Source organism: Telmatherina bonti (genome assembly GCF_933228915.1).
Source record: "Telmatherina bonti genome assembly, chromosome: 1".
Lineage (NCBI taxonomy): Eukaryota > Metazoa > Chordata > Actinopteri > Atheriniformes > Telmatherinidae > Telmatherina > Telmatherina bonti.
Genome location: NC_136619.1, coordinates 42,753,939 through 42,776,737, shown reverse-complemented (window position 1 = coordinate 42,776,737; position 22,799 = coordinate 42,753,939). Strand labels below are relative to the sequence as shown.

Below are 22,799 nucleotides of genomic sequence, written 5' to 3'. Positions count from 1 at the left end.
CTTGTACTTATTTAACAGTTTTGAATACTTGAAAACTATATAAAGTTTCTTTGTGACTATTGTTTCCTGATTTTGTTCTCAGTGTTTTTCCTACAAACAGGTTTGTTTCATCTCAGCGTTAGAAGGAGCTTTTGGTTCCGGTTCCCTGCTGGCAGGTCTGCCTGCAGGTAAAGCTGGTTTATAAAGCTACTTTTCTGCTGAATATCAAAACATCCGACAGGTATTCTCCTCGTTATTTCCTGCCGACCTTGTGCTGCTTTGTAGTGGGATGTACCCATAGAGTGTATATAAAAGATGGACGGAGCCTCCGTGACGTCACCCGTAGGTTTCTGAAGAGCTGAATTCAAGCTCAGTGGGCGGTTCCTAAAATGGCCATCGCGTGTCGTCTCGCCCGGAAAATACAAATATGGGCAAAGAGGTGGAACTGAGAGGGGGGCTGTGAGTGTCATGGTGGATGATTGACATCGAGCGAACTCCGAGCTTTCTGTAGCTAAGAGCTAACCCGGAGATAACAGGAGCTAACCAGCTAACGGAGGTAAGCGGGCTAAAGCTAAGTCACGTTGTTAACCGGCTAAAAAACCGCAGTTGTTCTACGTTCTTCTGACTTGGAGCGGGAAATCAGGTACCTGTCCATCAAAAGGACCCTACACTCCCATGCAGTTATCGTCCAATTTCATTAATAAACGTAGATCTCAAAATAATCAGCAAAGCTCTAGCCAGAAGGATAGAGAAAATAACCCTTTCCATTATTCACGCTGATCAAACAGGCTTTATAAAAGGTAGACATTCCTACACTAACATGCACAGATTAATTAACATAATAGATTATTCAACTCTACACAATCTGAAGTCCACAGTTATATCTTTAGATGCAGAAAAAGCATTTGACCGTGTAAACTGGAAACTTTTATTTGCAACTTTAAAAGAATTTGGGTTTGGGTCATTTATTGACTGGATAAAAATATTATACAACAACCCAAATGCATGTGTGAAGACTAATGACAAAACTTCTCCAAACTTCTGCTTACAGACAGGCACCAGACAGGGCTGCCCACTTTCTCCATCACTCTTTGCCATTTTTATTGAACCCCTGGCAGCTGCCATAAGACAAAACCCAGAAATCAAAGGAATTCAAGCTAAAAATATTGAACATAAAATTAGTCTTTACGCAGATGACATTTTACTTTTCCTTAACAACTCACAAACAACACTTTCTCAAACAATCACACTAATTAATAAATTCTCTTCAATATCAGACTATTCTATTAACTGGTTAAAGACTACAGCAATGCCCATTACCTGTGACTTTAAAAACATATCTAACACCACTATACAGTCAGGAAATATTAGTTATTTAGGTATAATAATCTCTCCCAGACTAACCGAACTAATAAAGGTAAATCATGATCAGCTAATAAAAACAGTAGAGGATGACCTCTCAAGGTGGAACCGCTTGCCCATATCACTTATGGGGAGGGTTTCCACTGTTAAAATGATGGTTTTACCAAAAGTTAATTACCTTTTCTCAATGGTTCCCATCAGACCATCCTCCACTTGGTTTAAATCACTAGACTCCCACATATCCAGATTTCTCTGGAAAAACAAGCCATCCCGCATTAGTCTAAAAACTTTACAACAGACCAAAGACAGAGGTGGGTTGGACCTGCCAAATTTTAATCAATATTTCTTATGTAATAGGCTGCAATGCATCTCCAAGTGGCTTAATCCAAGTTCTTTGGATGAGCCATGGCTGGATGTTGAGCAAGCATTGTGTGAGGATTTAGTCATCTCTGATTTACCATTCATCAGCTCAACTGTCAAGTCATATAAGTGTTTCAAAAGCATTAACATCAGCTCCAGTTTAACGGCTTGGTGGGAATTCCTGAAAGTAACCAAGTCTGCGCTTATTCCATGTAAGCTCACACCCATCTGGAACAATCCTGACTTCCTGCAAAACAAAAAGATGATAAACTTCCCTCGGTGGAAGAATAAAGGAGTAAAGCAGTTAGAACATATAATAGAAAATGGAAACTTTCTGCCATTTGATGCAATTTCTTCACGGTATGAATTCAGCAGCACCAAATTCTTAGAATACCACCAACTTAAATCTATCATAAGTAAGAAATACACCACTGATCAACTAAACTTACAGTTACCTATAAGGGTTGCAGAATTCCTAAATCTTAAGGCCCCGAAGCTACAATCCAAAATATACAGATTACTATTGAAGCTAGAAGATTCCATTTCTCTCCCAACTTCTAAATGGGAAGCAGACTTATCCAGTAACTTCAATCAAAATGAATGGTCACAAATCTGCTCAAACACATTCAAAATGACTAAGAATTCAAGCATGCAATTAATACAATTCAAAATTCTACACAGAACTCATTATACGGGACACAGGATGTTCAGGATGGGTCTGTTACACTCACATATCTGTTCACACTGTACTGACAACATGATTGACAGCTACTACCATGCCTTATGGTCTTGTCCACCTGTCCAGAGATTCTGGCTCCAGGTATGTAAAGATCTGTCAGACTGGTTTAAATGTAATATCCCTGCAAACCCCAAATTGTGCCTATTGAGTCACTTAGGTGAAAATAACATAGGGTTTAATTTAGCAAAACCAATCCTCAGCAGCCTGTGCATTGCAAAGAAAACTATCCTTGTGAACTGGAAAAGCAAACAGAATCTGTGTATCCAGCAGTTTAGAAATCTGTTATTAGATTACATCAGCATGGAAATGATGTCTGCCTCCTCAAACGATCAGTCAGTTGAATTTCACTCTCTCTGGTCTCCTGTGATCAACTCCATCACTTAGTGTAGGGGGGAGAGTGTGACCTCATCCTGCTCGGGGCTGGGGAGTGGCTGGGTGGCTCAGGTGGCTATGGGTCTGGGGTGGACCCCTGGACGGGGATCTTGGCTGCTTCATTACTGGGGGGGCTAGGTTTCCAGACCTGGCGGGAGGCCTTGGGTTGATCAATGGTTGGAGTTGCCTTTTGGCGGTGGGGCGAGGTCGCTGGAGGGGGCTGGATCGGCGGGTATTGGCTCCGTGACGGGTGGCCGTGCCGCTGTGGGGTGGGCTGGGTGCAGGTCCTGGGCTCCGGTGCCCGGGGCTGTCCCCTGCTTCTCGGGGATGGGGGGTCGGCCCTGCCGTGGGGGGGTTGGGCTGACCTGGACCGCTGCAGCGGGGGCGGGTCCGTGCCCTGGTGCCCGGCAGAGGGACCCGGGCCCAAGATAGTTGAGGATGGGGGGGTGCCTGTGTATATATGGGGTGTGTATGGAGGAGTGTAGTGGTACATGAATGTATGGGGGGTAGGGGTGCGTGTATGTGGGAGTGTGTTGAGGCATGTATGTGTGGGGGTGTACGTATGAGGGAGTGCGGTGGTGTATATGCGGGGTGTGTATAGAGGATTGTAGCGGTACATGAAGGTATAGGGGGTGAGGGGTGTGTGTGGGGTGAGTGTGTGAGGGGTGTTGGGGTGGGGGTTTAGGGGAGTGTGAAAGTACATGAGTGTGTGGGGTGTAGGGGGGGTACGTATGAGGGAGTGCGGTGGTGTATATGCGGGGTGTGTATAGAGGATTGTAGCGGTACATGAAGGTATAGGGGGTGAGGGGTGTGTGTATGCGGGAGTGTGTGAGGGGTGTTGGGGTGGAGGTTTAGGGGACTGTGATAGTACATGAGTGTGTGGGGTGTAGGAAGTGTGTGGTGGTTTATATGTGGGGGGTTTATGGGGAGTGTAGTGGAGCATGAGTTTGTGGGGGGTAGGGTTGTGTGTAAGGGGGAGTGTGTTAGGGCATGTAGGTGTGGGGGTGGAGGTTTTGGGGCGTGTGATAGTACATGATTGTGTGGGGGGTCGGGGTTGTGAATGAGGGAGTGGGTGGTGTGTGTGTGTGTGTATGGGAAGGGGTAAGGGCTTGTGTGTGGATAATCTGGTGTTAAATGCATGGGAGATAGGGGTGTGTATATAGAGGAGTATTGAGATGCATGTGTATGGGGGGTAGTGGCCCATGTGTAGGGGGGAGTGGGGGGGTACATGTGTATGTAGGTGTATAGGGGGGTGGAGGGTTGTGATGAGGAAGGGGGTAGGACTTCAGTGAGAGAAGTGGGGAGTTGTAGTGGTTTGTTCTAGGGTAGGTAGAATGAGAAGGGGTGTTTTGTGATGGGCAGGGAGGTGAGTGGGATGTAGGGTTTTGGAGGTGGACTAATCTTTTGGCCGTGTATCTGTTAGAATGGGTGTGTATGTGTATAGATGTATGTGTGGGTCTGTAGGTGTGTGTGTGTGTGTAGATGTGTGTGTATACCAGGCTGATGGTGAGGGGGTGTGAATGTGTTGGTGTGTAAAGGAGAAGGGAATGCAACGTGTCTCTGGGTGGGGGCGTCTCCTAGGGGTGTGGGGGCGGTGGGCCCTTGGTCTGTCTCTCCTTCTCCCGCCCCTCCTCTTCTTTGCCCCCCCCCCCCCCCCCCCCCCCCCCCCCCCACTTTTGCATGTGGTTCGTTGGTGCCTTCTGGGGCCGGTGGCGGCTCCTTTATTGGGGTTGCTGAGGGCCCTGGTTGTTGGGGCAGCTGCCCTTGGCCTGTCCTGGCCTTCGGGGGCCCCGGGAATGGGGGACGTGCCTCGTGCCGCAGGTGGCTCATCTTCTTGAGGGAGGGGCGCTTCCCTCGGGACCTAAATCCCCGGACCCCCCTCCTTCCCTTCTTCCACCACACAGGCAGGGCGTTGGGAGGTGGACACGTTGATCTGGATGGTGAGAGAGGCCATCAAGGTGGTTTCGATCGCTGCAAACAGCATCGGTTCACCTCCCAGTTTTAATTACACTTAGTCAACATAACACAAAAAACACACACTGACAACACATGGACATATTTTGGGGGGCGGGCCATGCAGTGTGCGGTGGGCGGGGCTGCTTTGGTGGTCCCGCTCCCAACATGATGTGGTTACTTCTTCCCAATTTTAATTGCAAACAACACACACTTCACAATCATTCATAAGCTGGGAGGGAGGGGGTGACAATGGGGTCCTGCCACGCCCCTATTTCTGGGGCTGTGCCGGGGGGGTTTGGGCGGGGGAGTGGTGCTGTTCAGGGGGCCTGGGTCTGGGCTGGCCTGGCGGGGGTGGGACTGCTGCTGGCCCTGGGTGGTGCTGGATCGGCTGCATGTGTGGAGTGGTGGGGGGGCGTTGACGGGGGTGGGGGGTAGTTGTGGGGCCCTGATCGGGGCCCTCCTATCCCCTGCTCCCCCGGGGGTATCTAGGGAGGTATGTGTGTGTGTAGAGTGGGGTGTGTGTGTATGGAAGAATGGGTGATTATAGAGGGAGCAGGGATGTGTGTGTGAGGGGGTGTGTGTGTATAAAGAACGGGGGTAGGAGAGTGTGAGTCTGAGCGTGTGTAAGAGAATGGGTGGATAGGGTGTGTTTAAGGAGGAAGTGTGGATGCGTGTGGGTGTGGGTGGGGGTAGGTGGGTGGGTGCATGTGTGTGTGTGTGTGTGTGTGTGTGTGTGTGTGTGTGTGTGCGTGTGTGTGTGTGTGTGTGTGCACATGTATGTGCGTGTGTGTGTATGTGTGTGTGTTTGTGTGCGTGGGTGCGTGGAGGGTCTTGGTGCTCGGGGAGCGCTGCTGGTGAGCTGGGGTGCGGCCTGGCTGCCGCTCGGTGGCGGTCTGGGGATCCCGGCCCTCCGTCGGTGTGGGCTGGGCCCTCTGCCTGCGGGGGTGGGGGGTTGCTTCTGGGCTCTTGGGGCCGTGGGGCCCGCGCTCTGTCTGCCCTGGGTGGCCGGTGCCCGGCGGGGCCGGTCCTCGCTGGTCCGGGCCTGCTGGGGCCTGTTCCCCCTGACTGCGGGGGACTCTGGCTGGGACCCCCCTCTGCCGCCTCCTGGGTCGGTGCATGGCTGGCTCCGGGGTGGGGCGGTTGGGGTCTGTGCCTGGGGATGGCTGCCGATGGCCCTGGTCTCGGGGGTCCTCCTGGCGTGCCTCTTGCCTTTGTGTGGGAGGGGTCACACTGGCATGATCTTCTCTGAACACGTTCCACTCTGCATGTTCTGCATGTGACACAGTCACCGAGTCGTCTGCAGGTTTATTCACTAACAGCAGCTAGTTTTCTCATTTCTGTTTGTTTCTCATTTATATTTCACTTTTTAGATTCATAGTTTAGTTACTATGATCTAAAGTTGGCTTGTATGTGTATGTATATGTGTTAATACTGGCAAGTGCGTATATGTTTGTACGTATGTATGTGTGTGTATGTGTGTGCATAGAGGTGTGTGTGTATATGTATGTATGTGTATATGTATATGTGTACATATGTATATATATGTGTATATATATATATATTATGTGTGTATACGTGTGTGTATATGTATATGTATGTATGCGTGTGTATGTGTGTGTATATGTATGTGTGTGCCTGTATGTGTGTATGTATACATCTGTAGGTTGTTTTCTTTCTTTTTGTTTTTGGGTTATTTTTTAGTTGTTGTTTTTTTCTCTCCCTTTTCTCTCCCTTTATCTCTTTCCCTTTTCTTATGAGGTGTTTTTTCTCCTTTCTCTTTCTGTCTTTTGTCTGTCCTCTCTGGTCCAGCAGTACAAACTCTACAATTCAAACAACAATACAAAATAAACATAGAAATAAAATAAAAATTCAGAAAGTCAAGGGGATCATTATATCTATAAAGCTTCCCCTGGCAGAGAAAATTTGCTCAGCAGAACACAGCATCCAGACCATCATTCTGCTTGCCTAAATGCTGGACAAGACAAAAAAAAAAAAAAAAAAAAAAAAGGACACGCCTCTAAATATGCCGAATTTTGAGATTAAATTACTTTTAAACGGGCGAGTTAGAAAAAAATTCACTCCCCCCACAGTTGTCATGAAGGTACCGATGACCTATTAAACCTAAGATGTTTTTGTACCAGGCTGTAAACATGTTTATTCCTGCTGTAAACATGTTTATTCCTGCTGTAAACATGTTTATTTCTGCTGTGAAGTTGGTCTTTTTAACATGGGAGTCTATGGGGATTTGCTCTGTTTTGCAGCCTCTAGTGGATGAAGGGGGAACTGCAGTTTTATTGCCCTTCTGCATCTGCTTCATTTTTAACCGCCGGAGGCTCTGTCCATCTTTCATGTTTAGTCATGGTCTACGGTTGTGATGACTAGTTTTACCATAGTGGTCTTCACTTCCAGCGGATAGTTGGGGACCGTCAGCAAATTACAGAATTTAAAAAGAATGATCTCCTCAACCACAGGAGCTATAAATGTCAAAACCATTTTAGACTATTCAACATTTGTTTGAGTGTCACACTTTTATATTAATTTTTAAATAATTCAAAGGTCAGTAGCTTTTCAGTCACATGACTTACACACCTCAGTTCACTGCCTGGCTGCTCGTCCTGTCCTCATGTTGTACATCACACATGAGTGTAAGGTTCCCTTGGCCTGGATGCAGGTCACTGACAGAAGGTCCAGCCCTTCTCTAGGGAACTGGTTCCAGGTGAGTCCCACTATGTCTACACCGCACAACCTTGTGTAACCGACTTCTACCTCTATTGATGGTGTAAAGATATGACAAACCTACCACGCCAACCTAAATCACCATCGGTCCAAACCTAGGACAAACTACAAAAGCAGGTAGGTGTGGCAACTGAAGGAACAGAGTCAAAAATAGCTAGTAAAAACATATTTTATTAGTCAAACTACTTGTAAAAAAATGTTTTTTTTTATAATATAACAACTCTTTTAAAATGGGCTATAGCTCAATTTCTAGAGACATAAAGCACCAGAAAGGCTTAGACTGGGCATTTACACTCCCGGGGCAAGTAGATGATGCGGTCCGTTGCACCAATGTTCCCCTGTTGTGGACCCTGCATGCTAAGTCCCACTTCTCCAATATCCGCCTGCCGTCACAACCGATCCCGCTCGGCTTCCAGATCCCGGATCTTCGCACGGAGTTGTTCCATTTCCTCCGCCATGGCCCAACTGGATGCGCTCCGCTCGGTTTACGGAGTAATCCCCAGCCACGTCCCGTGGCCTTTACCTGCTGCTTAATTTATGCTCTCAAAAAAAAACTACCTCAATCCCCAAATTAAACCACCCTTCTTGCTCTGTTCACTGCCACATCCTGCCGACAACGCCAGAAAAGATGTAACCGAGTTCTACCTCTATTGATGGTGTAAAGATATGACAAACCTACCACGCCAACCTAAATCACCATCAGTCCAAACCTTGGACAAACTACAAAAGCAGGTAGGTGTGGCAACTGAAGGAACAGAGTCAAAAATAGCTAGTAAAAACATATTTTTGACAAACTACTTGTAAAAAAATGTTTTTCCTTATAATATAACAACTCTTTTAAAATGGGCTATAGCTCAAGACATAAAGCACCAGAAAGGCTTAGATCAGGTTAACTGAAACCCCCCCCCCCCGCCCACACACACACACACACACACACAAAAAAGAAAGAAAAACAAAATAACACAACAAACCATAATTAGTAACAAAACCAAACATTAGTAAAGAAATTAAGTCGTCCACTTAACCTAACCAAAGTCATCGGGCACCAATATTACAAAAACTGCAGTTAAGATTTACTGAGCACTGTACATCCGCAACACTGACTGATTGTATATTAAAAACGAGAGCATAAATTAAACAGCAGAGGCCCACTGCAAATAGAAAACGCACAGATTAAACTCATCCCATCCTTAACAGTCATATACTGCGATAAGAACGCAGCTACTCACTTTATCAGTTTGATCCCCTATTCAAATGGAGCTCTGGACACCACCACCGACTCCTTTCCAACACCTCATTCATTCCAGCAGTCAGAAAACCTTTGGCGTGCCCACCTTTTATCAATCACTAATCATGGGAGTTGGACGTAACGGGGAAGGGGAAGACGCACTGCTGAAGATGTGTTCACGTGCATCACCCACAGTGGGACACCCGACCACCTACCCCAGGTAGAGTCCATAACCTGGTTACATCCTCCCCCCACCAACTGAATCGGTGTCCCACCGATTAATCTTATGACCAGGGTCTGAAGACAGCGGCAGCAGAACTACTGGCACCCTGGATCAGAGGAGAGGCAACAACCCTCTGGTCCTTGCTCTTGACTGGTCCTGGAAGGTGATAGATAGAGGTTGCCATGTTTCCCCGCGTTCTTTCGTGATGATTTACGAGGTATTTCCCCAGTACTCTGCGGATCCTGGGATGCACATATGGGAGCAGGAGTAAGTTCCACATCTGGCTGCAAAGGCTCCACCACCCGCAATGGCGTAACATTGGTGTGCCGTAACACAAGCCAGGATCCTGAGTCGTCATCCTCACTGGTGTCACTGCCATCTGCTCCTTGTGGCCACACCTTCAAACGGGTCTCATTAGATAACAGTGCAGGCTTAAGTGAAGTGCGATGCACCTGTCTGATGCGATGAGGTTCATCTTCTGGGGCAATAGAGTATACTGCTCCATCTGGGTACGGAGCCTTTACAACCTGGTACACCACAGACCACCACACATCCTGGATCTTACGACGTCCTGGCCCCACTTCACAAAGATAGACCCGTTGCCCAACTTCTAATGGTACACATCGCACTTTTTCATCATGCCTGTCTTTCCTCTTCCGGGCTGCAGACTCCATGCGATCTCGGGCCAGATCCATAGCCACTGCAAGCCTCCTCCTATGCTCCGCCACCCAATCGCACACTCTGCCAGCAGTGATCTCTGGGAAATGTCCTAAGAGGAAGTCCACAGGCAGATTTGGTTCCTGTCCAAACATAAGGAAGTGCGGTGATTCTCCGGTGGACTGATGGGCTGTGGCATTATAATGGAAAATCAATTTAGGGAGGTGTTCTGGCCAGTTACGCTTTTCCTCTGGGGGAAGCGAGCGGAGCAAGTTGTGCATTGTCCGATTAAAGCGTTCGCACTGCCCATTTCCCTGTGGATGATAGGGTGTGGTTCGACTCTTCTGGACCCCATACAACTCACATAGCTGATGTACCAAGACACTTTCGAAGTTCCTCCCCTGGTCAGAGTGTATACGGGCTGGAACCCCAAAACTACAAAACCATTCTCGAACAAAGACCTTGGCTACGGTGGACTCTTTCTGGTCACGGGTTGGAATAGCTTGAGTAAACTTTGAAAAAACGTCTGTCATCACCATTATCAACTCTCGTCCATCACGAGCAGGCTCCAAGAAAGGGAAGTCAATGGCCAGCACCTGGTTTGGTTTTACAGCAAGCAGGTGGCCCATAGGTGCTCGAACTGTTGGCTGAGTATTTTTTGAGATGACACAGCGTTCACATCGCTGGCACCAGTTTTTCACATCATTGTCCATACCGGGCCAAAAACACCTCTGTTTCATCACTTCTGTTGTCCACTCTATCTCCTGGTGCCCATGATTCTGATGCAGCTCCTGTAACACCTCTGCTCTCAAGCTTTCAGGACGAATAAGCTGTAGGACTTCCTCCCCACCATCAGGCCTCCGAAGGCGGCGGTACAAGAGACCCTCTTTTTGAACAATCCGGTCCCACTGCTTAAACAAGCCACGCACTTCAGCACTCAGTTCTTCCTTTTCCACGCGGCTTGGTACTCTCTGCTGCTGCCAGAACTCCAGAAATGCTGCGATTGTGGGATCTGCTCTTTGAAGTACTCCAAGGTCAGCATGAGTTCGAACTGGCAAGGCAGTAAGGGACTGAACAGCTGCTTGAGTTGAACCAGCAACCTCCTTATGTAAATCCTGTGGTAGGGCCGTGCCAGGAAGGAACTGCTCCAACTGGTCCCGGCTTCCACTGGTGTCTTGCCGGAACAAAGCATCAGCATTTTGATTAATCCGACCGGGACGATACCTGACAGTATAGTCAAATGCTGATAACTCTGCCACCCATCGCTGCTCAGTTGCCCCTAGCTTAGCCGTATCCAGATGACGCAGTGGGTTATTATCTGTCCACACCATGCACTTATGTCCCCAGAGATAATCCTTAAATTTTTCTGCCATGGCCCACTTCATGGCAAGCATTTCAAGCTTCATGGAACTGTAGTTCTTTTCAGCAGCATGGAGACTCCTACTAGCATATGCAACTGGCCTCACACGACCTCCTTGCTCCTGCGATAACACAGCTCCAAGTACACAGTGGCTTGCGTCAACTTCTAAAATAAAAGGCAATGAAAAGTCAGCAAAAGCATGTGTGGGGGCACTTACAAGACAAGCTTTTAAGTCCTGAAAAGCCTGTTCACAGTCCTCGATCCAGGCGCTCTCCAGTGTTAAACGTCGCCCTTTCCGACCTGTGGGACCAGCAACCTTGGCAACCAGTTGATGGAAGGGGGCTGCAAGTTTGGAAAAGCCACTTACAAATCTCCGATAATAGCTTGCAAAGCCAAGGAAAGATCTAAGCTCCATTACATTAGAGGGGCGCGGCCAGTTGGACACTGCAGAGATCTTCCCTGGATCAGTAGACACCCCATCTGCAGAGATGAGGTGACCCAGGTATGAAACTTCAGCTTTAAAAAAGTCACATTTCTCTATCTTTACTTTAAGCCCTTCTTGTTGCAGCCGACTTAATACCACCTCCAGACGCTTGAGATGTTCATCCACACTGGCAGCATACACAACAATATCATCCAGAAACAACAAGAGGGATTGTCCATGCTGTGCCCCAAACATCCTCTCCATTAGCTGCTGAAAAGTTCCTGGGGCATTACAAAGTCCAAATGGCATTCTGTTAAATTCAAAGAGACCAAAGGGAGTACAGAATGCAGTTTTGGGCTTGTCACTCTCAGTAACAGGAACTTGATTATAGCCACAAGCCAAATCCAGTGTGGTGAACCACTGAGCACCTGACAATGAGTCCAAGGACTCTTCAATGCGGGGAAGATGGAAAGCATCCTTCCTTGTCCTTTTGTTTAACTGCCGGTAATCCACACAAAGGCGCAGGCTCCCATCCTTATTTCTGACCAGGACTATTGGTGATGCATAGGGGCTGGTGCTCTCCCTGATTACCTGGGATGCCAGTAGCTAATTAAGGTGGGATTTTACGGCCTCATATTCGGACGGGGGAATACGCCTATACCGCTGATGCACTGGAACCTCATCCAACAAAGGTATGCTATGTGTTATTAAATTTGTGCAGCTCAGGTCACCTTCAAATTTAGCAAACACAGACTCATACTTTAACAACAGTGTTCTTACTTTCTGTTGCTCTACTTCACCAAGCATTGAGAGGTCCAAAGACTCGATTTTCTGCTTAACAGAACCCACCTCTGCTGTGTGGAACCGAACTGCAGCAACTACCTGCTCCTGAGCACAGGGAACTTCTTGAAGACCTGAAGGTAAGTTAACATTCTCCACAGGAGATAAAATGCCCAAGGGGTAACGCGACTTCAATGTAACTGTGGACACTCCTATATTCACAACCGGGACATAAGCTGTGCCCCTGATCACAGTCACCACAGAGGGGGGCACCAACAAACCATTAGGTAAACTGTATGTAGCATTCAAAGGCTCCACTAGAGTCGACCCAGTGGATGCAAAGATAAAGGAACATGTAGCAGGCACAAACTTTGTACAACCTGCAGGAACAGCAATAGTTCTCCTACCCCGGAGCTTTGCAACACTGGTCTGATTGGGGCACTCTTGCAACTCTGCCTGATGACATAACTGAAAGGCAGGTAACCAGGAAAAAGGAGCTGCTTTAACAGACTGATGGTCAAACAATTTAGAACCATGTTGGGAATACAGCTGCTGATAGTAAGCTTTAATGACATTCATCCCCATTATACCTGGAGCCTGAGGAGAACCAACCTGCCCAGGGGGGTCTCTAACCACCAGAATCCCCCGCCTAGGGATTACTTCCCCACCCACTTCAATGTCAAGCTCCAAATAACCAAGGTAGGGAATAGCCAACCCATTTGCTGCCCGCAACTCCAACCAATGACATGCTTTAAGCTTATCTTGAAAATTCTCATTAAAGAAACTCTCAGGAATAGTAGATACCATTGAACCTGTGTCCAAAACACACTGAACTGGCACACCTGCAAACTTAACAGTAACCTGGGGGCAAGGGGCCATTAGACTTTCCTTTAACCCCTCACCGGCATGTGGTTCTAATGAGCCGGGAGCACTCCCTCCTAAAGTCTGGCTCCTAACAATAGGGGGAGTTAGTTTTCCGGTGAGTGAGAGTCCACAATTGCCGGGGTAGAGTTAGTTGAGCGTGGGGGCCGAGAACGAACGTTAGCCCTACAAAACCTAGCAATGTGACCACTCTGTTGACAACGAAAACAAACCACCGGGTTAGAAGCTGAAGAGTCAGCAAGAGATTGCATGGACGCTAGAGTCTTTGTTATCTGATCCAACTGTTCTTGTTGCTTCTGTACAATAGACGACAGGGTAGCTAGGTGTGAGGCAACACCAGGGGTAGACTCAGCCAAGAGTGATGGACCAACATTCTGAGCAGCACAGAATGTGGGTACATGGCTATTTTTATTTGTAATCCCACCTTCATGTGCCCACCTCATAGCTTCAGCCCTAACATCCAGCACAGTGTAATGTGGATGGTTACAAATGTGTCTTTTTAACTCCCTACGTAAATCTGAATTATTCACATTTTGAGCAAACTGATCACGGAGCATCACAGGAATGTTTGTTAACCGATAGGGTGCATTAGTTTCAACCTTATCCATCAAACAAAACAATGCATGAGAATATTCCTGCAAACTCTCCCCGTCCAGCTGGCGGCGAGAAAAAAATTCTTCCTGCAGTAATACATAGGGCTTCTGACATCCATAGAGTTCTTTTAATATTTCAAGCACTTGATCTGGATCATCCCGTTCTGCTGTAGATCTATATTTGATTTCATTCTTTGCTTCACCTTCGAGATGATCAAATATGAAAGCAGCCTGGTCCATAGGCCCAACATGCCGGACCCACATGCTTGCCTTAACCTCCTCCACCCACTCATCAACCCCAATACCATGTGTCCCTCGGAAGACTGGGCATTTACACTCCCGTGGCAAGTAGATAATGCGGTCCGTTGCACCAGTGTTTCCCTGTTGTGGACCCTGCATGCTAAGTCCCACTTCTCCAATATCCGCCTGCCGTCACAACCGATCCCGCTCGGCTTCCAGGTCCCGGATCTTCGCACGGAGTTGTTCCATTTCCTCCGCCATGGCCCAACTGGATGCGCTCCGCTCGGTTTACGGAGTAATCCCCAGCCACGTCCCGTGGCCTTTACCTGCTGCTTAATTTATGCTCTCAAAAAAAAACTACCTCAATCCCCAAATTAAACCACCCTTCTTGCTCTGTTCACTGCCACATCCTGCCGACAACGCCAGAAAAGATGTAACCGAGTTCTACCTCTATTGATGGTGTAAAGATATGACAAACCTACCACGCCAACCTAAATCACCATCAGTCCAAACCTTGGACAAACTACAAAAGCAGGTAGGTGTGGCAACTGAAGGAACAGAGTCAAAAATAGCTAGTAAAAACATATTTTTGACAAACTACTTGTAAAAAAATGTTTTTTTTTTAATAATATAACAACTCTTTTAAAATGGGCTATAGCTCAAAACATAAAGCACCAGAAAGGCTTAGATCAGGTTAACTGAACCCCCCCCCCCCCCCCCCCCCCAAAAAAAAATAAAATAAAATAACACAACAAACCATAATTAGTAACAAAACCAAACATTAGTAAAGAAATTAAGTCGTCCACTTAACCTAACCAAAGTCATCGGGCACCAATATTACAAAAACTGCAGTAAAGATTTACTGAGCACTGTACATCCGCAGCACTGACTGATTGTATATTAAAAACGAGAGCATAAATTAAACAGCAGAGGCCCACTGCAAATAGAAAACGCACAGATTAAACTCATCCCATCCTTAACAGTCATATACTGCGATAAGAACGCAGCTACTCACTTTATCAGTTTGATCCCCTATTCAAATGGAACTCTGGACACCACCACCGACTCCTTTCCAACACCTCATTCATTCCAGCAGTCAGAAAACCTTTGGCGTGCCCACCTTTTATCAATCACTAATCATGGGAGTCGGACGTAACGGGGAAGGGGAAGACGCACCGCTGAAGATGCGTTCACGTGCATCACCCACAGTGGGACACCCGACCACCTACCCCAGCTAGAGTCCATAACCTGGTTACATCCTGCCTACCTACTCAGTGTCCGGTGAGAGAGGAAACATCCAAAGCTCTGCTTCTGGTTTACAAAACAAGTCAGACGTCTCCTGTCTACCTTCACTCCTTCATCCAGAGCTACACTCCCTCTCCACCGCTATGCTCTACCAGTGGAAGACTCTTAGCGTTACCATGACTACATGGGACTAAACCACCACCAGACTCTTTTCCCCTGTTGTTCCACGATGGTGGAACGACCTGCTGAACTCTGTCCGCTCTGCAGAGTCCTGCTTTAAGCTGCAGACTCAGCTGTTCAGGCATCGTTTCTGCTCTTAGTTTAACTTTTCTGCTCATCAGACTGAGATTCATCCAGATCCGACCTGTTTGGCTTCTTGCTTGAGTTGTCCTCAGATGTACGTCGCTTTGCAGAACAGTGTCTGCCAAATGACTGCAGAATAGAAAAGAATAGTTTTTATTCAGTTTATTTAACTACTTTCCAGGAGGCAGCACGGAGGCATAGTGGTTAGTCCTGTGGCCTCACAGCAAGAAGGTCACTGGTTTGATCCTTGGCTGGGAGGGGGCTCTAACGGTGGTCTTTCTGTGTGGAGTTTGCACATTCTCCCTGTGTATGCTGGGTTCTCTCTAGGTTCCTTCCACTGTCCAAAGACATGCATGTTAGGTTGATTGGTTACTCTAAATTGTCCCCAGGAGTGAGTGGTTGTTTGTCTCTGTGTGGCCTTGCGATGGACTGGCGAGCTGTCCAGGGTGTACCCTGCCTTTCGCTGGGATAGCCTCCTGCAAACCTTACTTGAATCAAGCAGGTTCAGAAAATGAATGAATTTCTTTCCAGACTGAATCTTATTCTGCAGTTTCAGAGTTTCTTTCTTGAACTGTCTCTATGATGCACATTTCAGTCTAATTTATGTTAAAAGGAAATGGAATAATCAGTCATTTTCCACAATATTGTATTGATCATCAAGACAACAGAGAAAGCTCCGCCCCTCGCCTGCAGGCTGCTTCTGATTGGTCAGCTGCTAGGAATAGTTATCTTGAGCAGTGAAGGTGGGCGTGGCTTCCTTCTCGTGCACAACCTGGAGAAGATGACCAATCACTGAGTCCCTCCCCCGGGACGTCACGAAAATGTCAAAGTAGAAAAAAATATCTGAAACTAATGTTTCCGTCGCCATGGAAACCGAACGGAGAGAGTGCTGGAGAACTCAAACATGTGTTTAGGTGATAATAAACAGCGCTGCTTACATGTCTGATGAGGATTCATCACTATATCATGCTGGAAAGCTGAGAAAACTAGACATAGCGTCATCGAGCCGCTTTAAGTGTTTCTGGAGGTATGAGTACAGAACAAAACAAAAGAGATGATTGTTGACTTCAGGAGGAAGAAGAATAAACAAAGCACTGTTTCCATCCTGGGAGAGGAGGTGGAGGTGGTGGAGGAATACAAGTATCTTGGAGTTCAGCTGGACAACAAACTGGACTGGAAATGCAACACTGACTACATCTACAAGAAAGGTCAGAGCAGACTGTACTTCTTAAGGAAGCTGAGATGGTTTAACGTCTGCACCAAGATGTTGTATATCTTCTATAAGTCTGTTGTGGAGAGTGCAGTCAGCTTTGCAGCATCTGCTGGGGTAGTAGCATCAGAACCAGAGGCTTGAAGAGAATGAACAAAATGATCCCATTTCATCCCTGGTTGTCGGGTTTTGCTCTAGATTGTTCTAAAATCTATGACCTATGGTCATGAGCTGTGGGTCGTGACCGAAAGAAGGAGATCTCGTATACAGGCAGCTGAAATGGGTTTCCTCCGCAGGGTGGCTGGGCTCTCCCTTAGAGATAGGGTGAGGAGCTTGGTCATCCTGGAGGAGATCAGAGTAGAGCCGCTGCTCTTCCGCATCGAGAGGAACCAGTTGAGGTGGCTCGGGCATCTGGTCAGGATGCCTCCTGGACCTCCCTGGTGAGGTGTTCCAGGCACGTCCCTCTGGGAGGAGACCCCGGGGAAGACCCAGGACACGCTGGAGGGATTATATCTCTCGGCTGGCCTGGGAACGCCTCGGGATCCCCCCGCAGAGTTGGCAAATGTGGCTGGAGAGAGAGAAGTCTGGGCTTCCCTGCTTAGGCTGCTGCCCCTGCGACTCAACCCCGGATAAGCAGCAGAAGATGGATGGATGGATGGATGGATGGATGTTCTAAAGGATTGATTTTTCTTTCTATCCCCTCCAACTCCTGCAATTCGTCCAGAAGTTATTCGCTCTCTGATCTGATTCATCCCGTCGTATAATTAGATTTTTTTTTTATCTCTTAAAGTCTTTATTCTAAACTTGTTTTTATAACTTTTCTCATCTGAAAACTTTAGTACAAGTTTCATCATATTGTGGAATACAGAAGTGAAAACATTTATATATAATAACAGGTAGAGTCAGCAGGATGGTGCAGTGAGAGGTACGTTTGGATTCCATGTGCTACACCTCTGGTAGTTCTTCCAACGGTGGGGGTCTGAGACCTGTAGCTGCTTTCAGGGGGGAGGGGGGGGATGATTGACATTGAGCAATAATAGAATAAAAGGATTGTGATTATAAACGTTACAGGTCTTATTGACATTATTATTATGTAATTTATTTGACCAATGAAAATGATCCAGAGAGAGAAAATGCATGACGTCAGTCTGCAGGTTTGTGGACAAAAGGAATGATGTCAGCGGTGATGATGTCATCAAAGGTGGACGTGGGAACAGCTGAAGCTGCAGCTCTGAGTGACGTTCAGCTGCAGAATGAGTGTCTTTACAGCCTGACAGATTGCCTGAGCCGTGGTCTGAGGGGGGCATTGTGCTCCGCAGACCAGGCCTGACATCATCTTCACCCCGACCGGACCACGTTACACCACCACAACGCTGACGGAGCGCCGTCAGCTTCAACTGAATGAAACTACAGAGGAACATTTCTGCTGAGAAAGTCACACTTAAACATTAAAAACATCACGAGGGACACGGTTGTCACGCTCTGGAGTTTCTGTGTTTATTCTTGTTTCCTGTCTTATTTTGTACGTTTTCCTGTTTGACTTCCTCTTGATTAACTCACCTGGTCTGCTCTCCTTGTGTACTTCACCTGTACATAAAGTATGTACTGTATGTGTATTTATACTTCTTGGTCTCGGCTTCCGTTGTCGGATCAAACTGTTGGGTGAGGTTCAGTCTCTGTGTCGGCTCTAATATGGATTCAACGTCTTGTAATGCTGCTATGCTGCTTTATTCAGTTCAGTTTTATTTGTACAGCGCCACTTCACAACAATGTTGTCCCAGGACACTTTACATACACATCATCTCAATCCAGTTCATACATATCCTATAATAGAAACCAACTGATTGCATCGAGTCATGACTTGGATCCAATCCTCCATCCTGAGCTGCACGAGGCGACAGTGGGAAGGAAAAAACTCCCCTTTAACAGGAAGAAAACCTCCGGCAGAACCCGGCTCAGGGAGGGCAGCCATCTGCCTCGACTGGTTGGGGTGGAGACGACAGGAAAGACAGATCAACATGTACAACTGCACTTATTCAGGAAGACCTGCAGAAAAAAGGAGAAATAAGTTAGAGATGGCAATATTGACATGTATTTATACATTAATATATTAGAGAAATAGAGTGAGGTACCTCTCAGTGCATCAGGTAACATCCCCATTGCTACATAAGTAATGGATGGCTAGACTACCCACAACTATAAGAGCAATGAGCAGAACCTGGACAGTTGGGTCCCGTACATGCAGACTCCAACTCAGGAGATGTTCATATCCTAACTATAAGAATCATGGAAAAGGAAGGTTTTCAGCTCCATCTTAAAGGTGTGGAGGGAGTCTGCCTCCCGAACCCACGGTGGGAGCTGGTTCCATAAGAGAGGGGCCTGATAGCTAAAGGCCCTTCCTCCCATAGTATCCATCCATCTTCTGCCGCTTATCCGGGGTCAGGTCGCGGGGGCAGCAGCCTAAGCAGGGAAGCCCCGACCTCTCCCCAGTCACATCTGCCAACTCTGCCGGGGGGATCCCGAGGTGTTCCCAGGCCAGCCGAGAGATATAATCCCTCCAGCGTTGGAACACACCCTCCAGTCCCCCTTCTTAAAAAGGGGGACCACCACCCCAGTCTGCCAATCCAGCGGTACTGCCCCCGATGTCCACGCGATGCTGCAGAGGCGTGTCAGCCAGGACAGCCCCACAGCATCCAGAGCCTTAAGGAACTCCGGGCGGATCTCATCCACCCCCGGGGCCTTGCCGCCAAGGAGCTTTTTGACCACCTCAGCGACTTCAGCCCCAGAGATAGGAGAGTCCACCCCTGAGTCCACCAGCTCTGCTTCCTCATAGGAAGACGTGTTGGTAGGATTGAGGAGGTCTTTGAAGTATTCCTTCCACCGACCCACTACGTCCCGAGTTGAGGTCAGCAGCTCCCCACCTCCACTGTACACAGTATTGATGGAGCACTGCTTCCCCCTCCTGAGCCGCCGGATGGTGGACCAGAATCTCCTCGAAGCCGTCCGGAAGCCTTTCTCCATGGCCTCGCCGAACTCCTCCCATGCCCGAGTTTTTGCCTCGGCAACAGCCGAAGCCGCATGCCGCTTAGCCCGTCGGTACCCATCAGCTGCCTCCAGAGTCCCACAGGCCAAGAAGGCTCGATAGGACTCCTTCTTCAGCTTGACGGCATCCCTCACTGCTGGTGTCCACCAACGAGTCCTGGGATTACCGCCACGACAGGCACCAACGACCTTACAGCCACAGCTCCGGCTGGCCGCCTCAGCAATAGAGGCACGGAACACAGCCCATTCAGACTCAATGTCCCCCGCCTCACTCGGGACATGTTTGAAGCTCTGCTGAAGGTGGGAGTTGAAGCTCGCTCTGACGGGGGACTCAGCCAGACGTTCCCAGCAGACCCTCACAACACGTTTGGGCCTGCCAGCTCTGACCGGCTTCCTCCCCCACCATCTGAGCCAACTCACCACCAGGTGGTGATCAGTTGAAGCTCCGCCCCCCTCTTCACCCGAGTGTCCAAGGCATGTGGCCGCAGGTCCGACGATACGACTACAAAATCCATCATGGAACTGCAGCCCAGGGAGTCCTGATGCCAGGTGTACATATGGACACTCTTATGTTGGAACATGGTGTTCGTTATGGACAATCCATGACGAGCACAGAAGTCCAATAACAAAACACCATTTGGGTTCAGAGGGGGGGACCATGCCTCCCAGTCACTCCCCTCCAGGTCTCCCATAGTACTCTTATCTATTCATACATTCATTTTACATAATTTTAGCCTTAGAATCTGACAGCTGAGGCTGAAATATCACGTCTCCATGGAAACATAACGTCTCCATGGAAACGTTGTCTACAAAAGGGACAAAATGAAGTAAAATGGTGTAAAATGTTTCAGTTTCCAAAACTGAGCTTTAATCTGTTTTTTATATTAAAGCTTTTCTGATAAAAGAAAATTGAAAATTGAAAGAAATTCAGGGAGGTTCGTTGCGTTTCCAGCCGACTGACTCTTTTCTGACACCATGTAATATGACTTACATGTTTTTTCTGTCACAGTTCAGAAACAGATTTTGATGTAAAATAATTCTTCATCGCTGTCTAACAAGTCAGCAGTTCTGATCCACTTTATTACAACCAGTTTCAGAGATAAATGATTTATTTACAAAGTTCAACTTCTGACATCACGCTCACATCCAACCTAAAACTCACAATAAACAAACAAACAAACAAATCTTTGTCTGCAGTCGGTTTAATCCGGATTTATTTCAGTTTCAGGACTGAAACCGGGTCGGTTTTTCTCTCCACCGCAGGGTGGAAGCAGAGCGGAGCTGCTCCTATTCCTCCTCTTCCTCCTCCTCCTCCTCAGACTCGCTGTGGCGTCGTGTCCCGGACCAGCAGGCCAGTCAGTCCGAACCCGCAGCTGCACACAGACCCACGAGGACTCTTCTCTCCGCAGATACACGTGAGTAGCTCGCGGACCGCCGCGGTGAGCGCAAGGCGCGCGCGGCTCCTCGGGTAATCGGGTTCAGATTGATCTTTGATCAGTTTCTGGGTCCAGTTTTCTGTTTCTGCTTAAGTTGTGGAAACGGATCAGAAGCAGATCTGATCCGGATGAAGAGAAACTGAAGCTGGACCTGGTTCCGAACTTCAGTCCAGGTCGTGAACCAGGTTCTTGTTGGAGAGCCAGATCACCTTTCTGACACTTAGTCCGAACCTTGGAACACCTGGACCCAGTTCTAGTTCTACTTGTGGTTGGGACCAGATCCAGATCCAACATGAGAAAAGTTGTTTACCTGTAAACAAAGTTCTGCTGAAACGTGATGAGCGCTTGAAGCAGAAGAACCGGAGCAGCTGGTTCTGGTTCTGGTTCTGGTCCAGAAGTTCCCACAGAACTCACTGGTCCATCAAGCTCTGGATCAGAACCAGAGCTGGAAAACCCTTTCGACTTTTATCTTTTCTCGCATTCTATTCTATTCTATTCTGGTGTCATTAGGTGCTTTTATCCAAAACCAGTTGCGCGTGACAAGGGACCAGTTAACCCGACACGCGTGTGAGGACTGAACCCCCCACACCCCCAGTAGAGGATCGAACCAGCGACCTGCTGCAGTGCCCACCACGCCGCCATGAAGTCTAAACGCAGAAGTGAATCCCTCCGCCGCTGAAAATAGTGCCAGCATGTTAATGGCTTTGTTTGCTGTGAGTCGGATGTTTTGCTTTGGATCCCAGTTTGAGTTTGGGTTTCGGGTCGGAGTGGAACCGAGCTCTGAGAAGAAGCGGTTGTCCAGGGATTGGGTTTCTAGGAACCAGGTCGGACAAGAACCGGGTCTGTGAAGGGTTTGGTTGGTCTTCAGGACAGTTTCATTCAAATAAAGAGAAAAGTTTGATCAATGCTCCTGATCAGGTTCTTCTACAGGGAGGAAGCAGAAAGTTTCAGTCTTAGCGTAGTGGGCGGAGCTTCCGGAGGATTCCTGGAGGAGTTTGAATAGTTGTTGCTTTGATTAAATATGAGCTGATTGCTGATGATGATAGCTGAGAGCTAACCTGAAGCTAACCAGAAGCTAACCTGAAGTTAACTGAGCTAACCTGAAGCTAACCAGCCCTTTAAGGTGGCTAAAGTCTGCAGTGGTTGTGTTACAACTCTGCCTTCTTTCCATTGGATACTTGCCAATCAAAAGGACACGCCCCCATTTATGCATAAATTCTAGATTAAATAACACTTAAATGGATGCGTTATAATTGTACATTTTATTTATAGATGTTTTTATTGACACTCAAAGTTACCGTACAGACAAAAACATGCAGCAAAATGCAATATATATTGAAGATAAATAAAAACTTCACTCCCCCAGTAGTCATTAAGGTAAACCTGACCTAATGAACCTAAAGTGTTTTGTACCAGGCTGCAAACATGTTTATTTCTGCTGTAAACATGTTTATTTCTGCTGTAAACGTGTTTATTTCTGCTGTAAACATGTTTATTTCTGCTGTAAACATGTTTAATTCTGCTGTAACATGTAAGCATACAGAGATTCCTTCAGTTTCTCTGAATCTATTGATGACACTCTAAACTGTGGATCAGCGGTGGACAACTCAGGTCCTCCAGAGCTGCGGTCCTGCGAATGTTAGCAGTTTCCCTGCTGCAACATACCTGACTC

At 47.6% G+C, this 22,799-nt stretch overlaps 1 protein-coding gene across 1 annotated transcript in view; it reads left to right on the top strand.

The window, feature by feature from the left end:
• The first annotated feature begins 21,004 nt into the window (after positions 1-21,004).
• Positions 21,005-22,799, top strand: part of LOC306755747 (CD82 antigen-like) — a 31,934-nt gene continuing 30,139 nt past the window's right edge. Inside the window, exon 1 of the mRNA XM_079240254.1 lies at positions 21,005-21,106. The gene's annotated coding sequence lies outside the window, so the exon portion shown is untranslated. The remainder of the gene's footprint in view (positions 21,107-22,799) is intronic.